We start from the raw sequence: 16,796 nt of genomic DNA, 5'->3' as shown, positions 1-16,796 counted from the left end.
CGCCTCACTTCGAGGGCAAGAACTTTGCCTATTGGAAAGTTCGCATGGCCGCATACCTTGATGCGATTGCCCCCGAAGTATGGTTGGCGACTAAGACCGGGTTCACCGGAACTCCCACCACCGAACAATTAAAATGGAATGCTAAGGCTAGAAATGCAATTTTCGAAGCCATTAGTGAGGAAGTCTTTGCTAGAGTTAATGGCATGGACTTAGCAAGTGATATATGGAAAGAACTAATTGAAATTCATGAAGGCTCCACAAAAGTCCGTGAACAAAAATATCACTTGTTTAGAGCTAAGTATGATTCTTTTAAAATGCTAGCTCATGAAAATTGCAATGATATGTACTCTCGCTTGAATGTCATTGTCAAGGACATTAATGCACTTGAAATATCCAAAATTGACAGTGCCTCCATCAATCGCAAGATTCTCATGCTCCTCCCGAAGCCCAAGTATAACATCATCAATGCTATGCTTCAAAAGGAGAATCTTGACACAATGGAAGTAGGAGAACTTGTGGGCGAAATTCGCGCTCATGAGATGAGTATCCTTGGTATGTCCGAAGAGCCAACTTCAAGCAAATCAATTGCTCTAAAGACCAAGGCAAACAAAGCCCGCAAGCTCAAGATGATCAAGCAAGATTCTAGCTCAAGCAATGAAGAAGAAGATCATCATGAAAGCTCATCCGATGTTGAAGATGATGGAGAGCTTGCTCTTATGATGAGAAAGTTCACCCGCTTGAATAACAAGATCAACAAGAAGGGGTTCAACTTTGACTCTAAGAAGGGAATGTTCCGGCCAATGGATGTCAAGAACAAAATTTGCTACAATTGTGGAGAAAAAGGTCACATCCGTCCAAATTGCCCCAAGCCGGACAAAAGAAACAAGGATCACAAGAGCAAGCATCGCCATGATTCAAGCGATGATGAAGAAGAAGAAAGGAAGAACAAAAACAAGAGACTTGGGAAGAAAAAGAGCCATGACAAGAAGACCAAGCTCTTCCCAAAGAAGAAAGGGCACACCAAGAGAAGCTTCTTGGTGGAAAAACAAGAGTGGGTGACCGATGTCTCATCAAGCGAAGATTCAAGTGATGAAGAAGACATAGTCACCATCGCCCTCACAAATGAAGAACCATCACTACCTCCACCTCCAATGTGCCTCATGGCCAAAGGTAACTCTAAGGTATGTGAGAGTGAAGATGATAGTGATGATGAGCTTGACCCTAATGAGTTTGCTAACCTCATTAATGAGTATACATCCGTCATCAAGAGGGAAAAGGGCAAAGTCAAGATTCTTGAGAGCACTCGTGCAAAGTTAGAGCTTGCCCACTCCGATTTGCTTGGCAAGTACAATGACTTGCTCAAAAAGTACAATGAGTCACTTGTACTTGCTAAGCAAGTTGAAGAGAGCCACAAAAAGCTTAAACAAGAGCATAGGGAGTTGGCTCACAAGTATCAAGAACTTGAATTTGCCTATGAAGCAATTGACCCAAGTCTTGAAAACTTTGCTCATGAAACTATTGAGAAGGTCAATGCTTCTACTTCATGTGATGACCTACTCATTAATGCAAATGCTACTAATGCTTTGCCCAAGCTTGCACCTTCTAGGGAAAAGGAATTGATGGATCAAGTTGCAAGCCTCAAGAGTAGTGTGGAGAAGCTCTCAAGAGGAGAATACATCCACAAGGAAATTCTCTTCAACAATGCACGTGACTATGGCAAGAGAGGTCTTGGTTCATTTCCGGAGCCAAATCAAGGCACTACTCCTTCTCCGGAGATCAAGATAAGCTTCATCAAGGAAGTTGGTTCATATTGCCAACATTGCCAAGTCACCGGGCACCACACTAGGGAGTGCACTTTACCATCACGTCCTCTTCCTAAATTACCCAAGAATTATTCTTCAATGTTTAAAAATAACCATTTTCTCTTGAGTAAAGTGAAGGGCAAGGTGAAGGCCAAATTCATTGGCAAACTCACTAAGGAGTCAAAGAAGAAGCTCCCCAAGCAACTTTGGGTCCCAAAAGCTCTTGTCACACATGTGCAAGGCCCAAAGCTTGTTTGGGTTCCTAAAACTCAAAAGTGAATTCTCATGTGTGTAGGTGAACTACAAAGCCGGTGGAAAACATTGGGTACTTGATAGCGGTTGCTCTCAACACATGACCGGTAATGATAGCATGTTCACCTCCCTTGAAGACCCCGGCGATCATGAACACGTCACCTATGGTGATAACTCAAGGGGAAAAGTTTTAGGTTTGGGTAGAATAGCAATTTCTAAAGATTTATCTATTTCTAATGTTTTGTTTGTAGAAGCACTTAGTTTTAATCTTATTTCAATTGCTCAATTGTGTGATCTTGGACTAACGTGTGCCTTTGACAAGAATGGTGTTGTAGTAACTCATGAAAAAGACAAGTCATTGGTATTCACGGGGTTTAGACATGGCAACATTTACTTGGTGGATTTCTCTTCAAAGCAAACAAGTACCATGACATGCCTCTTCACCAAGTCTTCTCTTGGGTGGCTTTGGCATAGAAGAATTGCTCATATTGGCATGAGCAACCTCAAGAAAGCCCACAAGAGAGGGATGATCACCGGCTTGAAGGATGTCACGTTTGACAAAAACAAACTATGTAAAGCATGTCAAGCCGGGAAGCAAGTTGCAACACATCATCCCATCAAGACGATGTTGTCTACCTCCAAGCCGCTCGAGCTACTTCACATGGATCTCTTTGGTCCAACTACATACAAGAGCATTGGTGGTAACCTCTATTGCCTAGTAATTGTTGATGATTTTTCACGTTACACTTGGGTTATGTTTCTAGGCGATAAGGGTGAAACTCCGGAACTCTTCAAGACATTTGCAAGAAGAGCTCAAAGGGAGTACAACTCCCCAATTGTGAAGATCCGGAGTGACAATGGCACCGAGTTCAAGAACATGAAGATTGAAGAATGGTGCGATGAAGAGGGCATCAAGCATGAGTTTTCCGCCACCTACACGCCTCAACAAAATGGAGTGGTGGAAAGAAAGAACAAGACACTCATCACCCTAGCTAGAGCAATGTTGGATGATTATGGCACGTCCGAGAAGTTTTGGGCGGAAGCAATCAACACGGCGTGTCATGCATCCAACCGAGTATATCCTCACCGACTCCTCAAGAAAACTCCATATGAGCTCATCCCCGGGAAGAAACCAAATATATCATACTTTCGAGTCTTTGGTTGCAAATGCTTCATCTATAAGAAGAAAAGGCTCGGTAAGTTTGAAAGTAGATGTGATGAAGGTTTCTTTCTTGGTTATGCATCAAACTCCAAAGCATATAGAGTATTCAATCAAACCTCCGGGTTAGTTGAAGAAACATGTGATGTGGAGTTTGATGAATCTAATGGCTCCCAAGAGGAGGTTGTTGGCTATGAGAATGTAGGTGATGAGGAGATTGATGAAGCTTTGAAGAATATGTCCATTGGGGATATCAAGCCGGAAGAGGTGTATGAAGACAATGATCAAGGGGGAGGACCTTCCTCATCTACACCAAGCACCTCCACGGCGCCCCAAGTGGATGAAGATCAAGAAAAAGATGATACACAACCTCAAGAAGATGTGCCAACGCCAACACCCCAAGTTCAAGAACAAGAAGAGCAAAGTGTTCCACCACAAGCACAAGTCACTCATGATCCACCCCAACAAGCATCAACGCAAGTACCGCTAGTGAAGCATGGTCGCATCTCCAAGGATCATCCAATTGGCCAAATCATTGGTAGTCCTTCCAAGGGAGTAAGAACTCGCTCTAAACATGCTTCATTTTGCGAATATCACTCGTTTGTTTCTTGTATTGAACCCACTAGCATAGAGGAAGCGCTTGAGGACTCGGATTGGGTGATGGCCATGCAAGATGAGTTGAACAACTTCACCCGCAATGAAGTTTGGGTCCTCGAAGCTCCTCCGAAAGACAAGAACATCATCGGCACCAAGTGGGTCTTTCGAAACAAGCAAGATGAACATGGGGTGGTGATACGCAACAAAGCAAGACTTGTGGCAAAAGGGTTTTCTCAAGTCGAAGGTTTGGATTTTGGTGAAACTTTTGCTCCGGTCGCAAGACTTGAAGCTATCCGTATCCTTCTTGCTTACTCTTCACATCATAACATTAAGTTGTATCAAATGGATGTGAAAAGTGCATTCTTAAATGGCGTTATTAACGAACTTGTTTATGTTGAGCAACCTCCCGGGTTTGAAGATCCGAGGAATCCTAACCATGTTTATAGGTTGCACAAGGCACTCTATGGGCTCAAACAAGCTCCAAGGGCTTGGTATGAGAGGCTTCGTGACTTCCTAATCATGCAAGGCTTCAAGATCGGGAGGGTGGACACCACGTTGTTCACAAAAGACGTCAACGGGGATCTTTTCATTTGTCAAATTTATGTTGACGATATTATCTTTGGCTCAACTAATGATTTACTAAGCCATGAGTTTGCTACCATGATGTCTAGGGAATTTGAGATGTCCATGATTGGCGAATTGACCTTCTTCCTTGGTTTTCAAGTCAAACAAATGAAGGAAGGGACATTCATCCATCAAGAAAAGTATACTAAAGATATCTTGAAGAAGTTCAAGATGGATGAGTGCAAGCCAATCAAGACACCCATGGCAACCAATGGGCATCTCGACTTGGATGTGGACGGTAAACCGGTTGATCAATCCCTCTATCGTTCTATGATAGTGTCTTTGCTTTACCTTACCGCATCTATGCCCGATATAATGTTTAGTGTGTGCTTGTGTGCCCGCTTTCAAGCTAACCCAAAGGAGTCACACCTTTCGGCTGTGAATAGGATCCTTCGGTATCTCAAGCACACCCCTAGCATAGGCTTGTGGTACCCCAAAGGCGCTAGTTTAGATCTCTTGGGATACTCGGATTCGGATTTTGCCGGAAGCCGTGTGGATCGCAAGAGTACCTCCGGGGGTTGCCACTTGCTTGGGCGTTCTCTAGTTTCTTGGTCAAGTAAGAAGCAAAATTCCGTGGCTTTGTCCACCGCGGAAGCGGAATATATAGCGGCCGGTGCATGTTGTGCCCAAATCCTATATATGAAGCAAACCCTTTTGGACTTTGGTGTGAAACTAGATAGGATCCCACTCCTTTGTGACAATGAAAGTGCCGTAAAAATTGCCAAGAATCCGGTTCAACACTCTCGCACAAAGCACATTGATATTCGCCATCACTTCTTGCGTGATCACGAAGCCAAGGGGGACATTTCCCTTCAAGGTGTGAGATCCGAGGAGCAATTGGCGGATATATTCACAAAACCTTTAGACGAGAGTACCTTTGTTAGGCTAAGGAATGAGCTTAATGTGTTAGATGCGGCAAACATCATGTAAGTTGCCATGTCATATAGAAAAATGCATACATATAGGACACTTGTCTAACCATGGTAAGATAGTGATGAGCAAGGGTTTAGCTAGAGGTGGTGGTCCACTTGTTTTCCTCTAGGCTTGTAGAAAGGCTCATCATGAAGAAGCTTCCCGTGGGTTCAAACTTGACAAGTAGATCTTAATTTCTTGTTATGTATTTCTTGTCATATAGATGTGCACTTCATGTTTACTATACTTTCGCATGTGGTTGTAGCTTGCATTATCATTGCATGCGTAAGGGTCACAAAGGAGATCACTTGATGAAAATGAGACTTGTTTTCATATACAAGATCTTAATTCATGAAAAGTGAAAAGAGCAAAGTGTTAGGTGCGTTATTGCCTAGTGAGCAATGTCATGATGAGTTTGAAGCTTTCTATCTTCAATATTCCTATGACATGGCTCATACATTTTATTTGGCGTTTTGTCTCTCTTGCGGCTTTTCCTTGTGTTTAAAAAGAAATTTATTTAAGCAAGTGTGCTATCCTATTTATTTTGAGGGGTAAAGTCGCCTATGCAAGTCCATTAACTTGAGTTCTTTTGAGTTTTATAAGTTTATTGGACTTAGCATAGAAGAGTGAGCTGAGTGTGGGGTTTTTGGCTTCACCGGTTAAACCGACGTTCAAAGGATCTATACCCATCGGATTAACCGGCGTTACTAAAGTTTGTCTCAGCTCAGTCAAGCTTCAGGCGTTCAACCGGCGTATACAAAAGTCAGAGCATCGGATCAACCGGTGATAATAAATGCAAATCAGACCTAGCAATCAACCGGTGTTTTGATCAATCAACCGACGAGTACACTTTTGGCATCATCGGTTCAACCGGCGTTCAGTTTCAGATCTGCAGAAGCCTCGGGTGAACTACACCGACGCAATCAACCGGTGCTCAAAACCTAGGCGTCGGATCGACCGGCGTTAAGAAAAATCGTGGGCCCGCCTATCATATATGTCTCTTGCCCGCGCTGCCGGCCCCTGTTTCTCTTCTCTCTTCACGCCGCCGCCGCCCGACTCGTTCCCCTCACGCCGCCGCCGCCCGACTCAAGCCTCCACGCGCCGCCGTCCCACTGCGCCGCCACCTGCGCACCGCCTCAACCGCCACATCTCGCCACCGCACAGCAGCCCTTCTCCTCTGCGCCGCCCGCGCAACAGCTCTGCGCCGCCGCCTGCACGCGTAGCCGCCGCCGCCGCCGCACCACGCCCTCACCGCCGCACGAGTCTCCCTCGCCAAGCGCCGCCGTACTCCACGCCATCCTCGTGCTCAGAGCCGCAGCCCCGCGCCGCAGCCACATCCGCAGCACCTTTTCACCCAGTGCTCGCCAGGTGCTCGACGTTTTGCCTGAGCCGCTTCTTTCGCGTCGCGTTCGTGTTCCGCACTCCGTCAGTCGAGATGGGTCGCGAGAAGAGAAAGGGGAAGGAAGTCGTGGTCGAGAAGCCCGCTCGCAAGCGGACTCGCGCAGAAAAGGAGGCCGAGAGGGCCGAGATGGTGGCCAAGGCCGCCGAGGAGCAGGCATCAGGCCGTGCTCGTCCGTTCCAGATCAGGGAGGACCCCAGAGGCAGAGGCAGAGGCAGAGGCAGGGGCATGGGCAGAGTGAGAGGTGCCAGGGCCACCAGAGCCGCGACAGCAGCAGCAGCAGAGTCAGATCAGTCAGATACAGCTGCAGATTCAGATTCAGAGGCAGAGCAGTCCGAGCAGTCTCAGGGGCAGAGCACACAGGAGTCACCGACTCTACGACGGTCTGGCCGCACTCGGCAGACATCCCCAGCAGCAGAGACTTCACCGGCGACCGAGCGTCGCACTGGACCGAGGACGCGAGGAGGTCACCAGCCACAGGAGCCTCGCAGGTCCACAGCTGCAGCAGCAGCAGCTCGTAGAGCCGAGGCCCTAGAGGCCGAGCGCGCAGTGTTCCGTATGGACACTGTTGTGCGTCTGGAGCCAGGTGTGCTGCTCCAGAACTTGACCAAGGCCAATGCGGCGAAGGTCAAGAGGCTCAGGTGGAGTGTTCAGGAGGAGGACTGGTTCCCCGTGACCCGTGACAGCCGAGTCGACCGTAGGTTCTGGACGCTTCTTCAGGCCAGTTTCTACGAGACCTACCAGAGGCGGGGTCACAGGATTTTCCCACACAGAGTGCTTGACTGGGTGTCTCTGAGGACAGCCGCAGGGGGAGCAGATGTGAGAGCACACTTTGCTCACTTCAGAGGTCTGCCCAGACTGCTAGAGATGGAGCAGAACCGTTATATCGAGGACTGGGTCAGAGTGTTCTACGCTACAGCTTGGATAGCCCCCGAGCGCAGAGCCGTACACTTCATGTTTGGAGGGCAGGACTTTGGTTTGTCGAGGGCGACCATTGCTGGTATTCTTGGAGTTGAACTGGTCGACGTCTCGCTGCACGAGAGGGTTTACGGGGACTCAGATCCACCCCGCAGGGCGATGGTTGGCGGGATTGCTCCTTCTCACGAGGCGATCACTCAGTGCTTCCGCCAGCCGTTCCCAGCCTCTTACGCCAGAGTGCCGAGCTTGCTGACCCCAGAGGCTTACGCTGTTCACATGGCACTCCGGAGGACTCTGTTACCGAGGAGTGGCTACCCAGAGGGGTTTACAGGACTGCAGCAGCTCCTGCTTCTACACATCCTCACTCACGAGCCGTTTGACATAGTTGACTTTATTCTGGTTGAGATAGAGGATGTGATCACAGACGGGATGGGTGTGGTGCGACAGTTTCCCTTTGCACACTGGATCAGCTATATATGTTCTATGATTGTGCCAGCAGAGTCACCCATCAGCGCTCCCTACCGTCACGACGAGGCTCCCCGGTTCCCAGTTTACCGACCGACAGCTCCACAGGACCGGAGGAGGGGCAGACAGGCAGAGAGAGCTGCCATGGCACAGTTGTCACCAGAGGCACAGGCCCGTGTAGCACAGGAGGACGAGGCACTGCTTACCGCCGAGGCACAGCTTCCCGGAGGAGAGGATGAGATACACTGGTCTGAGCTTGAGTCAGACTCCTCCGAGGACGTAGAGTACTTCCCTGCAGCAGCCCCAGCTAGTCACGACCACGAGGCAGGGGGGTCTAGAGAGCCAGCTCCAGAGTCACCAGCAGCTGCTACAGTCTCTGAGTCTCAGGTGACTCAGCCGTCCGAGCTCACTTCACTACTACAGCAGCTCGTGACCCAGCAGAGGGAGGACAGACTTGCTCAGGAGGAGGCCAGGCGAGCCCATGAGGCTCAGATTGCTGCTATTCAGAGAGAGGCAGCCCGGAGAGCGTTGCAGCGACAGAGGAGCGTTTTGTCGGCCTCATTGACAGAGTTTCACAGAGGACAGACGCTCAGTTCCAGCAGATGCAGCAGGGCATGATGGCGATGTTCGGGATGATCTCCCAGCTTTACTCTCACACCGGACTCGCCCCACAGCAGCAGCAGCCCGGACTTCAGGGTGTAGGAGCACCTCAGCTTGCCGTCACACCAGCTCCTCCTCCTCCAGCCCCTACTGTAGCCCCAGCTACTTCAGCGACACCGGAGACCACGTTCTCGATGTCAGCACTCTTTGGGTCTGCCGGTCGTCCGCTCTTTTCACCACTGCCGGCGACCACACTCTTTCAGGACTCACCGTCAGCGGTTCAGTCGGTCGCCCTCCCTTCCTCACTTCAGGCAGCACCTTCAGGGGGAGGAGCAGCAGAGGAGTCCCTGCTTCCACAGTCGACGCAGCCGGCAGCCTCAGCAGTCACCTCTTCAGATATTGATACTTCTTCTGCTGACCCGGTTACGACTTCTACGGATCCTCTACCAGGCAGTGCCAGCACGAGAGCCTCCACGACAGTTACTCCCCCAGTGAGCTCAGACCCAGACCAGCAGCTTCCGTCTGTCACCGAGGGTGAGAGTTCTCCGTCCGACGACGACGACCCGGACCGCTTCGTCGCCGTACCACGACAGCACGACCCGTAGCTAGCCTTTTGGTGCTTTGATGCCAAAGGGGGAGAGGTGTTAGGGGGAGCACCAGAGTTAGGGGGAGGGTAGAGCTAGAGAGAGCTCGTAGTTATCAGGACTTTGATTCTTTGTATCACATTTGGTGTTAGTTCATGGATATGTACTTTTGTCGCTTGAGTATGCCGTGCTTTGAGACATATCTATGAATTTCGTTTGAGCCGCTGAGCTCTTTGGTCCTTCTTTTCGAGTTCGCTTGTGTTTATCCTGCTTTATCTTTCTCGCTCTCTCGTCATTTATGTTTGTGTTGTCATCAATCACCAAAAAGGGGGAGATTGTAAGCATCTAGGCCCTCAAGGTATGTTTCGGTGATTAATGACAACCATTATTGTGACTAATGAGTTTGTGCAGCTTAATAGATCATTATCGCTCATTTGGTCATATGTCAAAAGAGGCCCCTCAATTTCATTATTCAAAAAGGCGATCTCGGTATTCAACTCAATTTTATGTCAAGACTAAGGATCTTTCTAGTCCTAAGTGTCATAAGGTTGAGAAGGACACTTAGGTTAGTATAGATTTTATAGTTTTGTAGTGATCGCACTATTAAGAGGGGTTAAGGCTAAGTAACTTGAGCATGGACATGATCATTTGAAAATGGATGCACACTATGGTCACTCAGGTTTCTAGAAGTTCAAATAAGTGGTTCTCAAACTATATCTCAAGAATATTTGGATTTCATTCAAGACTCAAATCAGAAAAGACAAAATCAGAAAAAGTCTATACACCGGTTTAACCGACGCTCTCAATTTTCTATACGTCGGTTAAACGAAGTCAGCAGAGTCTGGACAAATTCAATACACCGGTTAAACCGACGTGTTTGAATTTAACGTCGGTGCATTGGTCCAGAGTTGGTTTTTCCAGGGAAATTCAAGTTCTATTCACCGGATTAACCGACGATGTTTGAAACTAGACGTCGGTGCAATTGACCAGTGAGATGGTTTTTCAGAGGAATTTAAAAGTTGTACTCACCGGTTAAACCGACGATAGGTTTGAGTTAACGTCGGTACAGTTGTCCAGAGACTTGGTTTTTCAGTGGTTCAGTGGACAACTACACTCACCGGTTAAACCGATGCTACGTCGGTTAATCTGCCCCAGTTGTAACGGCTAGTTTTCAGAAGAGGCAGTTTACATTCACCGGTTAAACCGACGATGACAATGGGGGGTACGTCGGATTAACCGGCGCTACGCAGTTTTCTGGCAGCTTTTCTCCAACGGCTCTATTTGTGTGAGCTGCCTATATATACCCCTCCAATGGGTCATTTCGCCTACTCTTGACACCAGGCAACATCCAAACACTCATACCATAGTCAAGAGCCACCTTGAGCTTCATCATTCACATACTTGTGCATTCAATCAATCAAGAAGCAAGATTAAGGACTTGAGTAGAGAGAAGCTAGTGTGCATCCGTTCTTGGTGATCGGTTCTTGCTCAAGTGAAGGCCTTAGCTTGTTACTCTTGGTGATTGGCATCACCTAGGCGATCTTGGTGATCGAGGTGTTTCTCGCGGATCTTGCCAAGGATTGTGGGAGCCCGGAGAAGAAGATTGTACGTGGCTTGATCTCCACCACGCCGGGATGGTGAACGGAGACTCTTAGTGAGCGCCCTCGTCTCGGTGACTTGGGAGGTGACAATACTCTTTGTGAGTGTCACAACGTGGATTAGGGGTGTGTGCCAACACATCGATACCACGGGAAAAAATCCGGTTGTCTCTTGTCCATTCCTTTTATTCAAGCATTTTCTTTCATGCAATTTACTCATGTGCTTGACTTAGAGATCATAACTTAGCTCTACCTTGCTAGGCTTTACTTTGTTTTAGCTCTCTTAGCTTGTGTTAGAAGCTTAGTTATCCGGTTGGTGAATTGGTGCCCTACTAGCATTGCATAGGTTAAGGTTGCTTTACTTTGTTTTAGAATTTGAAAAGGCCCAATTCACCCCCCCTCTTGGTCCATCGATCCTTACACCTGGGTAACCAAACAAAGTCTATCCTAATTGGTCAACTACGAAAACTCCTCAAGGAGTATAGATAAGTTCTTGATACTATAAAATAGGTTGACATAAGTTTCCCGCTTGCTTAGTCTACTATGGGAACCTCCATTACAGAATCTTTTTGCCTCGAGTACTTGACGGGTACTACTCGCTTGCTCGAGATACAAAGAGAATTCATGTTCTCCCTTAGTACTCTGAGTAGTTGTCGAGAGCTGCGCGTCTTCTTATCTATCAAGAAACTTTTTATACCTCCTAAATACTCGATAAGAGTTTTTCCCTGTTTGGACAAACCAGGTCCATAACAGCTGCGCATTTCCTCATAAAGGAAACCCACTCAAAGCTATGGCTTTTTTCACTCTTATGGTGCTATTCCCACTTGGTTAATCCCGAGGTATTCAATCCTAACCGGTTAGTACCATGGTTTTAAACCAGAATCATAAAAACTCGACTTTAATCGAGAATGCTTTGCCTCCTAAGGCACCCACGGATACAATCCATTGTATCTACTATTATGACTGAGTGGGCGCGATGCCGCCTACACTCAGGACCGTCGAATGCAACTACTCGACATACCAAAGGATTCCACAATCCAAATACAAAATGGGTACTTAACATTTCACAAATATTCAGTATTTGTTCAAAAGTACTCCTGGCCCACACGCCAATTCAATTACAATGAAAAGTTCAAGGGGACTCTGCCTTGCTCAAGGATTCTACAATTTGATCGGCCACTCTGGAAGTCTCTGTTAAATACTGACGAAATTTGTCCTCCGTACAGTCAGCTTTGGCTCCCTGACCCAGGGCATCCAGACAAGTGGTTGGCCAATAGAACTTCACCAACCCTAGTACGTGACCCACGTACTGGCGGGTAATGGTGGAAACAAACCTCTTAAAGGCTCCGGGAACTTTGTGAAGCCTCCCTGCCAGCGTGAGCGGTTCATCTTCATCCCTAACTGTAACGTCCTGAAAAATCCAACAAATTAAATCACGCGTTAAAATATTTTATAAAAAAAATTATTTTCGTCGTAGAGCTCAAAACCTCCTAAAACCTGAACCCTAACTCCCGAAAATATTTTCTCTGTCCCGAACACCCGATTCCCAACTCCCGATTCCATTCGTCGATTCCACCTTTTCTTTTTCGTCGACCGTACCTCGCTCTCTCTCTTTTTCCTCGCCACCGTCTCATCGCGCGACCGCCGACCGCGATTATCGCCGGCCGCACGCGCCATGCCGCGCACGCCTCCCCTGGCCCGCGCACCCCGCAATCGCCGCCGGCGCGCACTCACTCCCCCTCTCCCTCTTTCCTTTTTCTTTTCCCCATTTTACTTTCCTTTTTCCCCTTTTCTATTTTCTCTTTCTCTTTTTTCTCTGTCTCTCTTCCCTTTTCCTTTTTCCTTTTCTTTTCTTTTTCTCCATTTTCTTTTCCTCTTTTCCCTTTTTCTTTTCTCCCTTCTCCATTCTCCCTCCTTCCTTCTCTGCTCCTTGGCTGCACGCTCCCGTGCACACCAGCCCGGCTCCTCCTCGCCTCCCGGCCCGATCCCCGCAGCAGCTCGGTGCGCCGCCCATCCTTCACGCGCGCTCGACCCCGACACCCTGCTCACCCGCCCCCGCGCGCCTGCTCCCCCACGCGTGCGCGCGCGTGCACGAAAGCGCTCGCCGCGCCGCCGCGCACACCGGCCCGCCCGCGCGCGCGGCCGTGCCACGCCAACCGCCCACGCGCACGCCCCGCACGCGCCTGCTCCCGCTGCGCGCCGCGCGCACCCATGCGGCCGCCCTCGCCGCCGCGCCACCCGCTGCTGCCAACGCGCGCACACCGCGCAGCGCTGCCGCCTGTGCGCACATGCTCGTGCACGCCGCGACACGGTCCCGCTCGCCCCTGTTCCCATGTGCCCGTCGTGCCCACGTGCGCGCCTAGCCGCGCCGCGTGCCGCACGTCGCTGCACCGCTCCGCTGCAGCGCCAGCGCCACGCCGCCGCACCGCGCCATGACCACCGCCCGCGCGCCAACCCGGCTCCTCGCCCGCGAATGCGCGCACGCGCACCGCGGAACCGCGCTGCACGCCGCGCCGCTCGCTGCTGCCACCCTGCCTGGACGCTGCTCCCACGCGCGCCGCTAGCCACTCTACGAGCAGAGCCACGTGCGCGTGCCCGCGCCGCTCGCCGAGCCGTACCCGCGCCACTCCCCTGTTCCCCGGTCGGGAGGAAGGAGAAAAGGGCAATTTTGTCCGAGACCCCTTCACTTCCCTCTATTTAATAAAGAACCCTTACCCCTTTTTAACCCCTTTTCCCAAAGAGCCCTCCCTGTTTTTCCTTTTTGCAAAACGAACCCTCTACCATTTAAACTTATTTATAAATAGAACCCCACCCTTTTCCCGAGTAACCCGAACTTTTCCCGAAATTCTAAACAAATCCTTTCACAAATTAGAAATAGGTCCCTGACTCTTTATTTAACCCCTAGACCTTTATACGACCTATCATTTTATGCGCCAGACCATTTCCGTTTGACCCGAAACTTCACCACGCCATTTCTAATGAAGATTTGGCCGTGCCATTAACAAATCGTCCAAAAATATTACTCCTACCTCCATATCTTAATTATTTTCGATTCGAGCTCAACGATAAAACTTTTATTTCTTTTTCTTGATAGTGTGTTTGTTTGTATGCGTCGTAGAACACGGTGTGAACGAAGGAGAGCCCATTGACGAGCAGTACTGCGAGCCAGTGAACGAGGACCAGTTCCGTGACCCCGAGCCCGAAGGACAGTGCTTCGACCAGGACCTCCCCGAAGGCTTCGAAGACGGCAAGTTCAATCCCATCCTTTGATGCATGCTTTTGTCCTAGTTTTTATAAACACAACCTATTGGCCTGTTTTACAAAATTGCATATGAAAACACGGTTGGATAGCCACCCCTTGATTTTTTATAACCATTCCTTGATCACCTAGATTAATGTCTGAATGTGTTTTGTTTGGATGTTAATCGCTGCTAGAACGCTTAGGATCTTATACACAATACAACTTGTTTTTATAAAGAAAAGGTGTGTGTGGGGGGGGGAAGGGATAAAAGTGGAATTTTCGAAAGATGAGTTTAGACGGGATGAATGGTATTTCTGTGTGATTTGCCGATTGGTGTGCTCGTGCCTGTGTGGCAGAGCAAGGAAGGGAGATATCCATCTTGTCACCACTAAGGACTGAGTTGGTGTGTCATCTCACCTAACTCCACTATCGTGCAAACCACTCGACCATTGTATGGGCAACGGCTTAGCATAAACCCCACTAGTTAGTCTGATAGCCATCAGGAGAGCTGAGAGCAACTGGTGATCAAGGAGAAGGGATTAGCTCTGTGTGACTTATGCCCCAGTTACAACCTCTGTGATAGGTCAATGACCCCTTGGTGCATCCCGTGATGGCTAGTCAGGTATAGCTAAGGTGGGTAATGGCTTTGTTGGGATCTGCACCGACACTAAGGTGATCGAGTTGCGGTACCCCGCTTGTGGGTAAAGTTGCACACCTCTACAGAGTTAAGAATCTATTCGAATAGCCGTGCCCACGGTACTGGGCGAGTTACGGTGTGGTCACACAACTAGTGTTTACTTTGGGATGGGTTGGCGTGAGTTATTTTGGAAATGTGTCCGGCAGTTGTGCCGTGTGCTACGGCGCGGATGAGGAGTCCGGTAGCAGTCTAAAACTTGGATCCTGTGTGGATCAATCCCTCGTGTTACTCGGTACAAGAAAATTGGTTTTGGAAAATGCTTTCTTTCAAATGAACCCCTGCATAAAATATTGTTTTCCGCAAAAGCAAACTTTAACCTTATCATTGAATTACCCTGTGCATATTACTCTGCTTATACCCCCCTCCGTGGGTGTGGTTGGAGTTGCTGAGTACGTTTGTGCTCACCCCATTCTTTATTTTTATAGAGGAAGATCCAGACTTTGTACCTGACGACGTTGAGTAGGGGTACCGTCCTGCACCCAGCCTTGCCTGTGGATTAGGGTCACCCGCAAGAGATACCGCATGGCGCAAGACTCTGATGACTTTCTTTTGGTATTTAATATCGTTGTGTGTGTGTGGATTGTAATCCTCGCGATAGTGGCGCTTCTCTGCTCACTACCACGTAGAGTTGTACGGTCATCAGCCTCCTGGGACTGATGTTTGTAACACATTTAAGTCTGCTCTTATGAGGGGACGCTTCACTAACTGGGATATCCATGGCCTCGGCTACCTCTAGGGCAGCATCCCTGACATCTCTCAGCTCCACGAGTTCTCGGTTCATCGAGTCTCATGACTCCGACAAGGTCTTGAGCTGCTGAAGAGTCGCCGCCGCCTCCCGATCAGACTACTCCTTGATCTTTTTGAGCTTCTCTATTTCATCTGCGTTGCGGTACATAAGTATCTTTAGATCCAGTATCAAGCTTTCCTGAATCTCTAAAGATTTGGCACAAGCTTTGTACTCGATTTAAAAGGAAAAACTTATAAACACCAAGCAGATCTACTAGTCGAATGCATATCAAATGCTAAAGACTAACCTTTCTTAGACTGGGAGAGCTTCTTCAGCTTTCCCTCAAGAGCAGTCTTCTCAGACGAGAGCATCTTAACCCTCTCTTTCAGGGCATTCACCTCTGATTTATCCAGGGACTGGCTCCCCTTCCGTTCCAGCGCTTCCTGCAAAAACAAAAAGATCAGTATACTACTCGATCTACTATAAAAACTACTCGAAGTATTCGACTACTTACCTCCAGCAGCTTAACAGCAAGCTCCACCTTCTCTCGTGGCAAGACACTTCCCGATATGACCTGGGAAGTACTCGCCAGCACCTCAGCTACGACCCCTTTGGGCACATCTTCAGCTCTCCCTGCAGCCTTCCCTATGGTTTGGGAGTCTAAAGAAAGAACATGCTACTTAATCACATTAAGAGCAACAAAAAGACACCATTACTACAAGGTGTTACAAGCTTTTACCTGTAGGGGTCGTCTTGGGTTGTTTATCATTGCCTCCCTCAGGAAGCTTCTCGCCTTCTCCTCCTTCTGGAAGATTGCCGCTCCCACCATCTTCTGGGATTTCCTCACTAGCCCTTACAGGATCAGGCAAAGGAGAATCCTGAAGCATGGAGTCAACCATAGCCTCCTGTAACACCCCGGTGTTAATCTTTTGGTGCTAATCGTGTGGTTAGTCGCTAATCAGGGTTAATCGCCATCATTAGCGCTAATCAAGTTTCCAGAGTAACTTTCAAGTTAGCCGCGTTCGATCTCGTTTTTGTCCTTGATCCGAGCTCCAAATCAATTTTCGCCCAGAAGCAAAGTTGTAGACCTTCTATCCCTCTACAACTTCTATTTTGGCCAAATTTCGGGTTTCAATATGAAATTTGGAGTTTTGGGCAGTCAAACTTTGATCAAAATCATTTCAAACGAGTTCAACTCGGTACTGTGCCTTTCCTGTTTTC

At 48.6% G+C, this 16,796-nt stretch overlaps 1 pseudogene; it reads right to left on the bottom strand.

The window, feature by feature from the left end:
• The window catches only part of LOC120662942, a 34,980-nt pseudogene extending 18,506 nt beyond the window's left edge, over positions 1–16,474 (bottom strand).
• Positions 16,475–16,796: the final 322 nt, after the last annotated feature.

Source organism: Panicum virgatum, chromosome 2N, assembly GCF_016808335.1.
Source record: "Panicum virgatum strain AP13 chromosome 2N, P.virgatum_v5, whole genome shotgun sequence".
NCBI classification, from domain to species: Eukaryota; Viridiplantae; Streptophyta; class Magnoliopsida; order Poales; family Poaceae; genus Panicum; species Panicum virgatum.
The sequence above is the reverse complement of the archived record's forward strand: the minus strand, read 5'-3'. Positions and strand labels throughout refer to the sequence as shown.